At 43.0% G+C, this 10717-nt stretch overlaps 1 pseudogene; it reads right to left on the bottom strand.

Annotated features, from left to right (window-relative positions):
- Positions 1-315: 315 nt before the first annotated feature.
- LOC147125084 (uncharacterized) lies at positions 316-10448 on the bottom strand (annotated as a pseudogene).
- Between the last annotated feature and the right edge of the window lie 269 nt (positions 10449-10717).

Raw genomic sequence — 10717 nt, 5'->3', positions numbered from 1 at the left:
ACCTTAGGGTTTTGCTAATTTAATGCACAACACCAGTGAATACATTTTTGTTTTCAGAAGCAAATAATTAAATTGACATCTTATATATTAACAATTGAAACGTATATTCGCAGAGCACATGTTTCAATCAAAATAAATTGCATTCTTGTATCGGTATTGATTTTATTCTTTGTGATATAAAAATGCCACAAGCAGGTTTCATACTACTCATTTTGATTCATCTGAAACCAAAGGGCCATAATGGAGTCAAATTGAAAATTGTCAGTTAATTTACTCAACGCTAATATCACGCAGCACAACCTTTCAAACTGTGTTTCATGGATCATATGTTTCTTCAAAGCATAATTTGAAATCTGAAACCTCCAGGTCCAGTTCTTCTCCAATTCTATGCTTCTTTTTTGCACGTTCTCCCTTCTTCATTATTCTATCTCCATTGACCCAGGATGGTGGAATGATTGGATTTCTTTCAAGCTTGTGCAATGCGGCAGAAGGAGCTCTTTTTAAAAATGTTCTAATTTTAGTAATAGAATTCAGATGAGCTGTTGATTTCCTAATAAAATCTATGAACTGCAAAAAATTGCAGGCAAAGCAGCAGTGTTTCCATTAGCAACCTGATGACTGGAAGATTAGAGACAGTGATGGGTAATCAAGCAATTAGAAGAAAATTCATTCTTAATGGGTAGCAAAGTATTTATCATCCATGGTGCCATCTATGCATCAAAGAAGAAGTGGAATAATCAGTGGTAGCTAAATGTGGAATTGGGAATCCCTTTTCTAATAGCACGGAAACTTTTGGGATACATAACAATATTGGTTAATTAATGATTCATTGGATAGGTACTAGCCACCTTCAGGACAGAGGTTTGAATCCAGTCCAAATTGATGAGATTAAAGTCTTCTTTTTCTGCTAATGGGAAGGATCTGACATGAAATGAGCTTAAAACAACTACCTGTAATTTGGCACTAATTAATAATCTAACTCTGAGAGGCCATGGGGTGGCTGGTGTGGAAAATGGAAATATGTAACACTGGTGCATCAGAGGGTGCTCTTCTAAGGTTGGGGCAGAGTAGAAGAAGCTCTATTCTGGGTCATCATGATTTGAATTCATCGGTGCAGTTCCTTATAATAACTTTGTTTATGTAAGGCACTTAGTTTCTTTAATCAGTATATTAGTACATTAATAATCAAATTTACAAATGTGTCTTGCACTCATTGCCATACATGAGATACACAATACAGCTAATTGAACAGACTTGGTTCTGTTTAAATTGACCATCAATTGTAATATCACTACAACCACAGTTGTAGGAAGTGATGATGCAGTCCAGTTAATTTCCAGCAGAACCTGATAGCACAGAAGCTGATCTCACGCTATAATATGAGGTCAGCTCATTAGTCTAAATTTGTGGTGCTCCAAGCATGCAACAATTAACACACTAGGAACGCAATCAAGTTGCTATTTGCTCTTAAAGCTATCCCACTACTAAAGGAGGTCAAAATAGCTATAGCAAGGGCATGAGTGCTGTACTCAGTTAAGCAGGTTTGGAATTCCTGCTGCAGGAAATCCTGTGAAGAAGGGTTGTCCTTTTTAGACCTGAGGTCTATCTTCCAGTCAACAGCAGCAGCAGAGTGGCCTGAGAAAATGAATGCTACCTCACCTGAACCTGGGAACAGGTGAGAAAGAAATTTGCTGGTCTCAGGAAGTTTGCAAAGAGAAGTGCGCTCACATGTTCCTTAATTGTAATAATGTTTTAAAAAGCATCGCAACAGCACTTTGCTACAAGCTTGGCAGAGAAACACAGAGGGGAATCGAGCATCACTCTGGCAACGGTCATTGCACTTTCCAAATGCACAGCCATTTTAGCCCTGCACTCTGTATTGCTGCTATGTCTCCTGTGGCCTAGTAAGTGTGGCAAGCAATAAATACCAAGCATACTCCGAACCTGAAGTGCCTGCATACTGCATTGTGACAATAGTAGTGTCACCTCGTTCCATAGTTAATTCCAGGAAGTCCCCTGTAGTTAACTATGGAAACAAAGTTACATTTAAACACCTCTCTTAAACTTATGGCAAAGCATCATCCTTTTTTCATTGTTTATCTTCTTATTCAAATTTAATAGGGTTTTTTGAAGGTGTGACCAACTGGATGACCAAAAGGAAATTAGGAAAGCAAAGAGAAGGCATGGAAAAATATTGGAAAGTAAAATCTAGGAAAACCCAAAGATGTTTTATAAATACATAAAGAGCAAGACAGTAACTAAAGATAGAGTAGGGCCTATTAGAGGCCAAAAAAGTAACCTTTGTGTTGAGGCAGAAGACGTGGGTATAGTTCTTGATGAATACTTTGCGTCTGACTTCACAAAAGAGAGGAACGATGTAGACATTGTAGTTGAGGAGGAGTGTGAAATATTAGATGAGATAAAAGTAGTGAGAGGAATATTAAGGGGTTTAACATCTTTGAAAGTAGATAAATCGCCAGGCCCCAGATGAAATGTATCCCAGGCTATTAAGAGAAGCAAGGGAAGAAATAGCGGAGGCTCTGACTATCATTTTCCAATCGTCTCTGACTACAGGTGTGGTGCTGGAGGACTGCTAACGTTGTACCATTGTTTAAAAAGGGAGAAAGTGATTGACCGAGTAATTACAGGCCAGTCAGCCTAACCTTGGTGGTGGGCAAATTATTGGAAAAAATTCTGAGCGACAGTATTAATCATCATTTAGAAAGGCAAGGATTAATCAAGGACAGCCAGCATTGATTTTTTTAAGGGAAGGTTGTGTCTGACTAACTTGATTGATTTTTTGAGGAGGTAACACGGAAGGTTGATGAGGTAGCATGTTTGATGTAGTCTACATGGATTTTAGCAAGGCTTTTGACAAGGTCCCACATGGCAGTCTGGTCAGAAAAGTAAAAGCCCATGGGATCCAAGGAAAAGTGACAAGTTGTATCCAAAATTGGCTCAGTGGCAGGAAGCAAAGGGTAAATTGTCGAAGGATGTTTTTGTGACTGGAAGGCTGTTTCCAGTGCGGTTCCATAGGGCTCTGTTCTAGTCCCTTGCGGTATACATCAATGATTTAGACTTCAATGTAGGGGGCATGATTAAGAAGTTTGTAGATGATACAAAAATTGGCCGTGTGGTTGATAATGATGAAGAAAGCTGTCGACTGCAGGAAGATATCAATGGCAAATGGAATTCAATCTGGAGAAGTGTGAGGAAATACATTTGAGGAGGGCTAACAAGTCAAGGGAATACACAAAAAATTATAGGATACTGAGAGGCGTAGAGGATCAGAGGGTCCTTGGAGTGCATGTCCGCAGATCCCTGAAGGTCGCAGGACTGGTAGATAAGTTGATTAAGAAGGCTTACGGCATGCTTTCCTTTATTAGCCGAGTCATAGAATATAAGAACAGGGAGGTTATGCTTGATCTGTATAAAACACTAATTAGGCCACAACTAGAGTACTGCGTACAGTTCTGGTCACCACATTACAGGAAAGGTGTGGTTGCACTAGAGAGGATACAGAGGAGATTTACAACGATGTTAGCAGGACTGGAGAATTTTAGCTATGAGGAAAGACTGGATAGGCTGGGGTTGTTTTCTTTGGGACAGAGGAGGTTGAGGGGCGATTTAATTGAGGTGTATAAAATTATGAGGGGCCTAGATAGATTGGATAGGAAAGACCTATTTCCCTTAACAGAGGGGTCAATAACCAGGGAGCATAGATTTAAAGTAATTGATAGAAGGATTAGAGTGAAGTTGAGAAAAATGTTTTTCACCCAGAGGGTGGTGAGGGTCTGGAACTCGCTGCCAGAAAGGGTGGTAGAGGTAGAAAGCCTCAATGCCTTTAAAATGTACTTGGATGTGCACTTGAAGTGCCGTAACCTGCATGGCTACGGATCAAGAGCTGGAAAGTTGGATTAGGCTGGATAGCTCTTTTTCGGCTGGCTCAGACACGATGGGTCGAATGACCTCCTCCTGTGCTGTAGGATTTTACGATTCTATGATTGTATAATTCTATGGACAGAGAAAGAGAATACAGTAAATATAATGTGTATAGATTTTCAGAATGTGTTAGATAAAGTGTCTCACGAGAGGCATATTAGAAAATTTGAGTTGTATGGTACAAGCAGAAATGTAGCAGAATGGATAGAATAACTGTTGATAGAGAGGAAATGGAATTAGGTTAAATAGTTGTGCAGATTGAAGAAGAATTAGAAGTGGTGTACACTAGTGATCAGTGCCAGGTCCAATATATATGTGGGTGTAGGGAACACAAATGACAGTGGTCCTCCAGGCCTCACAAAGAAAGTGTGGGCCTCTGCTGCCCGGGCTCCCCCTCTTCCCACGCAGCCTGAAGAGTTTGGGAATTGTTGCCTCCTAAAATAGATCTCCTCTGACATATCAAGGTAGCTGCACCTTGATCTGTACACACAGGTATTTGTGTAAGGATAGATGTGGCATGATGGCCTATAGTGTAAACGCACATCCATCTGAGGCATCCTCTGATCCTCCTCCAGAACCAACAAATAATGGTATCGCCAGCACCACTCCATGGCCCAAATTGTGGCACTGGTGCATTAAATAGCATTGGGAAAATACCCACTGATAAGTTCATGACATTAAATGGAGAATAATTAATGCAGTAGCGCAAAAAAATGGAATGGCAAGAAAAGCTGAGGAGAAGTCTGAAAGGTAAGTACTGCAGGTAGCCAAACTAAAGTTGTCGCAGCAACGTTCAGCTCTTCTCTTTCATATTGGAAGCCCAGAAATGGCTGAATGAGGTCTCCAACTATTGGTCATTATAAATTTTAAATGGCCAGTAAATGCCAGCAATGCTTTCCCAGTGCTGAGACCAGGTTGAAGGGGAATAGGTGACTTAAATAATTTTGCCATGCTTAATGAACATAGCACCCTTGGTGCTGCCCTTCTATGACCAGCAGGCCAAATCCTATATAACCTACGGGCTGAAGTGAGCTTTGCAGCTACTGGCACTGTAATCTGTGCTGCAGTTTGGACGCAGGGCAGGCTGCAGCAGATAGCATGTCTCTGCTAGTGCTTCCAAGGTGAATCAGAGCCTGCCCATATAGTTCCTTGTAGAAGACATAAGACATAGGAGCAGGAGGAGGTCATTTGGCCCCTCGAGCCTGCTCCGCCATTCAATAAGATCATGGCTGATCTGATCTTGGCCTCAACTCAACTTCTTTGCCCGCTCCCCATAACCCTTGACTCCCTTACCATTTAAAAATCTGTCTATCTCCACCTTAAATATATTCAATGACCCAGCCTCCACAGCTCTCTGGGGAAGAGAATTCCAATGATTCACAACCCTCAGAGAAGAAATTCCACCACAGTTCTGTTTTAAATGGGTGCCCCCTTATTCTGAAATTATGCCCCCTAGTTCTAGATTCCCCCACGAGGGGTAATATCCTCTCTGCATCTACCCTGTCAAGCCCCTTCAGAATCTTACATGTTTCAATAAGATCCCCTCTCATTCTTCTAAACTCCAATGAGTATAGGCCCAATCTGCTCAACCTTTCTTCATAAGACAACCCCTTCATCTCCGGAATCAACCTCGTGAACCTTCTCTGAACTGCCTCCAATGCAAGTATATCATTTCTTAAATAAGGAGACCAAAACTGTATGCAGTACTCCAGGTGTGGTCACACCAACGCCCTGTACAGTTGTAACAGGACTTCCCTACTTATATATTCCTTTCTCTTTGCAATAAAGGCCAACATTTGCCTTCCTAATTACTTGCTGTACCTGCATGATAACTTTTTGTGATTCATGTACAAGGACCCCCAGATCCCTCTGTACCTCAGCATTTTGTAATCTTTCCCCATTTAAATAATAATTTGCTTTTTTATTTTTCCTGCCAAAGTGGATAACCTCGCATTTTCCCACCATTAGACTCCATCTGCCAGATTTTTGCCCACTCACTTAGCCTATCTATATCCCTTTGGAGATTCTTTGAGTCCTTCACACAATTTGCTTCCCATCTATCTTTGAATCATCAGCAAATTTGGCTACATTACACTCGGTCCCTTCATCCAAGTCATTAATATGGATTGTAAATAGTTGAGGCCCCAGCACTGATCCCTGCAGCACCCCACTAGTTACAGTTTGCCAACCTGAAAATTACCCATTTATCCCGGCTCTCTGTTTTCTGTTAGTTAGCCAATCCTCTATCCATGCTAATATATTACCCCCAACCCCGTGAGCTCTTAACTTGTGCAGTAACCTTTTATGTGGCACCTTATCGAATGCCTTCTGGAAATTAAAATACACATCTACTGGTTCCCCTTTATCCACCCTGCTCGTTACATCCTCAAAGAACTCCAGTTAATTTGTCAAACATGATTTCCCTTTCATAAAACCATGCTGACTCTGCTTGACTATATTATGATTTTCTAAATGTCCTGCTACCACTTCCTTAATGATGGACTGCAGCATTTTACCAATGACAGATAGTAGGCTAACTGGTCAATAGTTGCCTGCTTTCTGTCTCCCTCCTTTCTTAAATAGGGGCGTTACATTTGCGGTTTTCCAGTCCGCTGGGACCTCTCCAGAATCTAGGGAATTTTGTTAGATTATAACCAATGCATCCACTATCTCTGCAGCCACCTCTTTTAAGACCCTAGGATGCAGGCCATCAGGTCCCATTAGTTTGCCCAGTACTTTTTTTCTAGTGATAGTGATTGTTTTAAGCTCCCTCCCCCCCCCCCCAATAGCTCCTTGATTATCTATTATTGGGATGCTTTTTGTGTCTTCTACCATGAAGACCGATACAAAATATTTGTTCAAATTCTCCGCCATTTCCCTGTTTCCCATTATTAACTCCCCAGACTCATCTGCTAGGGGACCAATGTTTACTTTAGCTACTCTCTTCCTTTTTATATACCTGTAGAAGCTCTTACAGTCTATTATTTTGTTTCTTGCTAGCTTACACTCGTAAGCTATCTTCTCTCTCTCTTTATGATTTTCTTAGTTGTCCTTTGGTGGTTTAAAAAAAATTCCCAATCCTCTGGCCTTCCACTATTCTTCGCAACATTGTATGCCTTTGTTTTTAATTTGATACCATCCTTTACTTCCTTAGTTAGCCACAGATGGTTCATCCTTCTCTTAGAGTCTTTCTTTCTCACTGGAATATATCTTTGCTCAGAGTAATGAAATATCTCCTTAAATGTTTGCCACTGCTTTTCTACAGTCTTACCCTGTAACATATTTTCCCAGCCCACCTTAACCAAGTCTACCTTCATACCTTTGTAATTACCTTTATTTAAGTTCAGGACACTAGTTTGAGACCTAGCTTTCTCACACTCAAACTGAATTTGAAATTCTATCATACTATGATCACTCTTCCCAAGAGGATCCTTCACTTCGAGATCATTAATGAATCCAGCCTCGTTACATCTTACCAGGTCTAAAATTGTCCGCTCCCTGGTTGGTTCCACAATGTATTGTTCCAAGAAACCATTCTGCATACAGTCTAAGAACTCTTCCTTAAGTCTACCTTTGCCAATTTGCTTTGTCCAATCTCCCATGATTATAGCCGTACCTTTCTTACAAGCCTCTATTATTTCTTGATTTATACTCTGTCCTACAGTGTGGCGACTCTTTGGGGGCCTGTAGACCACTCCCACCAGCGACTTCTTACCCTTATTATTTCTTACCTCTACCCAAACTGATTCTACGTCTTGATCTTCTGAGCCAATATCATTTCTCACTACTGCACTGATCTCATCCCTTATTAACAGAGCTATATCACCTCCTTTTCCTTTCTGCCTATCCTTACAAAATGGCAAATATCCCTGAATATTCAGTTCCCAGCCTTGGTCACCTTGCAACCACGTCTCTGTAATGGCTATCAGGTCATACCCATTTATTTCCATTTGTGCTGTCAACTCATCTATCTTGTTACGAATGCTGCGTGCGTTCAGATATAGAGCTTTTCATTTTGTCTTATTACCATTTTTCCCTACTCTGACCCCTCTTTCTCATACACTCTTATGTGTATATGCTCTGTCTCTTCCTGTCACACTCTGGTTATCATTACCCCTATCGCTACCCTGCACTTTTGCCTTCTAATTTTTCTTTTACTTTTTAAATTTCCGCTCAGCGGATCCCTGCCCCCCCCACTATTTAGTTTAAAGCCCTATCCACAGCCCTAGTTATTCGATTCGCCAGGACACTGGTCCCAGCCTGGTTCAAATGAAGCCCATCCCGCCGGAACAGCTCCCTCTTATCCCAGTACTGGTGCCAGTGCCCCAGGAATCAAAACTAATTTATCCCACACCAATCTTTGAGCCATTTGTTCATCTCTCTGATCTTATTTACCCTATGCCAATTTGCATGTGGCTCAGTTAGTAATCCAGAGAGTTTTACCTTTGTGGTGCTGCTTTTTAATTTAGCCCCTAACTGCTCATACTCTCTCAGCAGAACCTCTTTCTTTGTCCTACCTATGTCGTTGGTACCTACATGGACCACGACTACTGAATCTTTCCCCTCCCAATCTAAGTTCCTCTCCAGCCCAAAGGAGATGTCCTTTACCCTGGCACAAGGCAGGCAACACAGCCTTCGGGACTCACGCTCTTGGCTGCAGAGAACAGTGTCGATCCCCCTAACTATATTGTCCCCTACCACTACAACATTTCTTTTTGCTTCCCCCACTTGAATGGCTTCCTGTACCATGGTGCTGTGGTCTGTTTGCTCATCCTCACTGCAGACCCTGCTCTCGCCCACACAGAGAGTAAGAACCTCATAACAGTTGGACAAGAGCAAGAGCTGAGGCTCCTCCACCACTACCTCCTGGTTCCCCAAACCTGCCTCGTTCGTAGTCACACTCACCTGTCCCTGACCACGGACCAAATTTGAATTAATTAATCTAAGGGGTGTGACTGCCTCCTGGAATACAGCGTCCAGGTAACTCTCCCCCTCCCTGATGTGTCGCAGTGTTTGAAGCTCGGACTCCAGCTCATCAACACGGAGCCGAAGTTCCTCAAGCAGCCAACACTTGCTGCAAATGTGGTCGCCATGGACCGCAATGGTGTCCACCAGCTCCCACATGTTGCAGCAGTAACACATCGCCTGCCCTGCCATCTCTAATGTATTTAATTCATTAAGTATTTAAGTTTTGAATGTTTAGTTTTTAATCTTGGCTCTTAATTTAAACCAATGCCCAAGAAAAAGAGAGAAATACTGACCAACCAATTGCTTCCCTGCTTTCCTGTGATGTCACACTTTGAATCTTTCTACTTCTTACGCTCCCAGGTCGGTTGGCGCTGCTCTGGGCTCACTCTCCTGTAGTCCCGCTGGTCAGCTCAGTGGCGCCCTTTTATCTCCGGTCCGATCCCCTGCTCTTGCACTCTCTTGAAGTCCAGATATGTGTGTCTCTGTTGGTGTTCGTGGGTGAGAGAGGAATGGTGGGTGGGCACATGTGTTGAAATGTCAGCTGTCTATATTTCTTTGTTGATCCTACTCTTACTCTTCTTCCTTTGAAAAATTCAAACATAGGGAATTGCCAATGGAAAACCCATTGTGCCTCTATTGGGCTGTGGAAAAAAAGACACAAGCACCCGAATTGCTTCAAAGGTTCCTAAAAGTGCCCCAAAAAATCAGAAACAGTAGTGTGGAATTAGCCTGAAAATTGTTCACTTGCAGGAACGGAGGTTCCTAACTAAATAATTCAGCTCAACTCAATGGATTAAAAGACTGGAATTTAATAACAACAAAGTTTGCTGGATGTTACAAGGAGGAAATCAAAACACGTTCGTTCAAGATGCCAGGTAGTCGAAGACTGCTGGAAAGTTCTCTAAGCTGACGTCATGATGTCCCCACATTCTCCGCGCCACTGGCGGTCACGTGATCGGCGTCATGACGTCACCACGCAGGATAAAGGCAAACACACACTGTAAAGGTAACAATCAGTTTAAAGGTGCAGTCCCCGTCTGCACTATAATACAATTAAGGGGATTATACTAAAGTACACTGAGTCTCTTGTGGCTCCTCCACAGGCGCCCCCCAGAATCCCCGTTAATGGCCAGTGTCAAACGAACTGGGGGTTTGATGGTTCTCTCCGAGCGTCGACGACCCTCAGGCGGCGGAAGTGGAACGTCGGGAGAAAGCATGGAGCCTGGCTGTGGTTGTTGCGGCGTGTCAGGTGCAGCGAACGCAGTGTCTGACTGCGAAAACGATGGTGAGGCATCTGTAGGCGGTTCAACGGCTGGCTGTTGTAATGATGAATCGGCGTGCAACGGTGGTCATCCTCGACGAGGTGGCTGGGCAGGCACTATTGTTTCAGTGCGATCGAGGTGAGCGGCCTTCAGACGGTCGATGGAGACGGTGAAATATTTCTCACCGGCAGATATGACACAAAATGGGCCTGCATATGGTGGTTTAAGTGGGTCTCTGTGCGCGTCATGCCTGATGAAGACATAATCGGCGGACATGATGTCCGCAGGAATGTGAGGCCTCTGTAAGCCATGATGCGAGGTCGGAATGGGCAGGAAGTTCTTGGCCGCCTCGCGATGCTGGATAAGCTGCTGAGTTGCAGACCACGGTTCTGTATGCGGAGGCAGGAAGTCACCAGGGACCCTCAAGGTTTGCCCGTAAACTAACTCAGCTGATGAAGACTGAAGGTCTTCCTTGGGAGCCGTCCTTAGCCCGAGCATCACCCAAGGCAATCTGTCTACCCAGTTGGATCCGCGCAGGCTGGCAC

This window comes from Somniosus microcephalus, chromosome 1 (genome assembly GCF_052327205.1).
Source record: "Somniosus microcephalus isolate GS21.2 chromosome 1, FLI_Smic_1.0, whole genome shotgun sequence".
NCBI lineage: Eukaryota > Metazoa > Chordata > Chondrichthyes > Squaliformes > Somniosidae > Somniosus > Somniosus microcephalus.
This window is presented reverse-complemented; position numbering and strand designations above follow the sequence as displayed.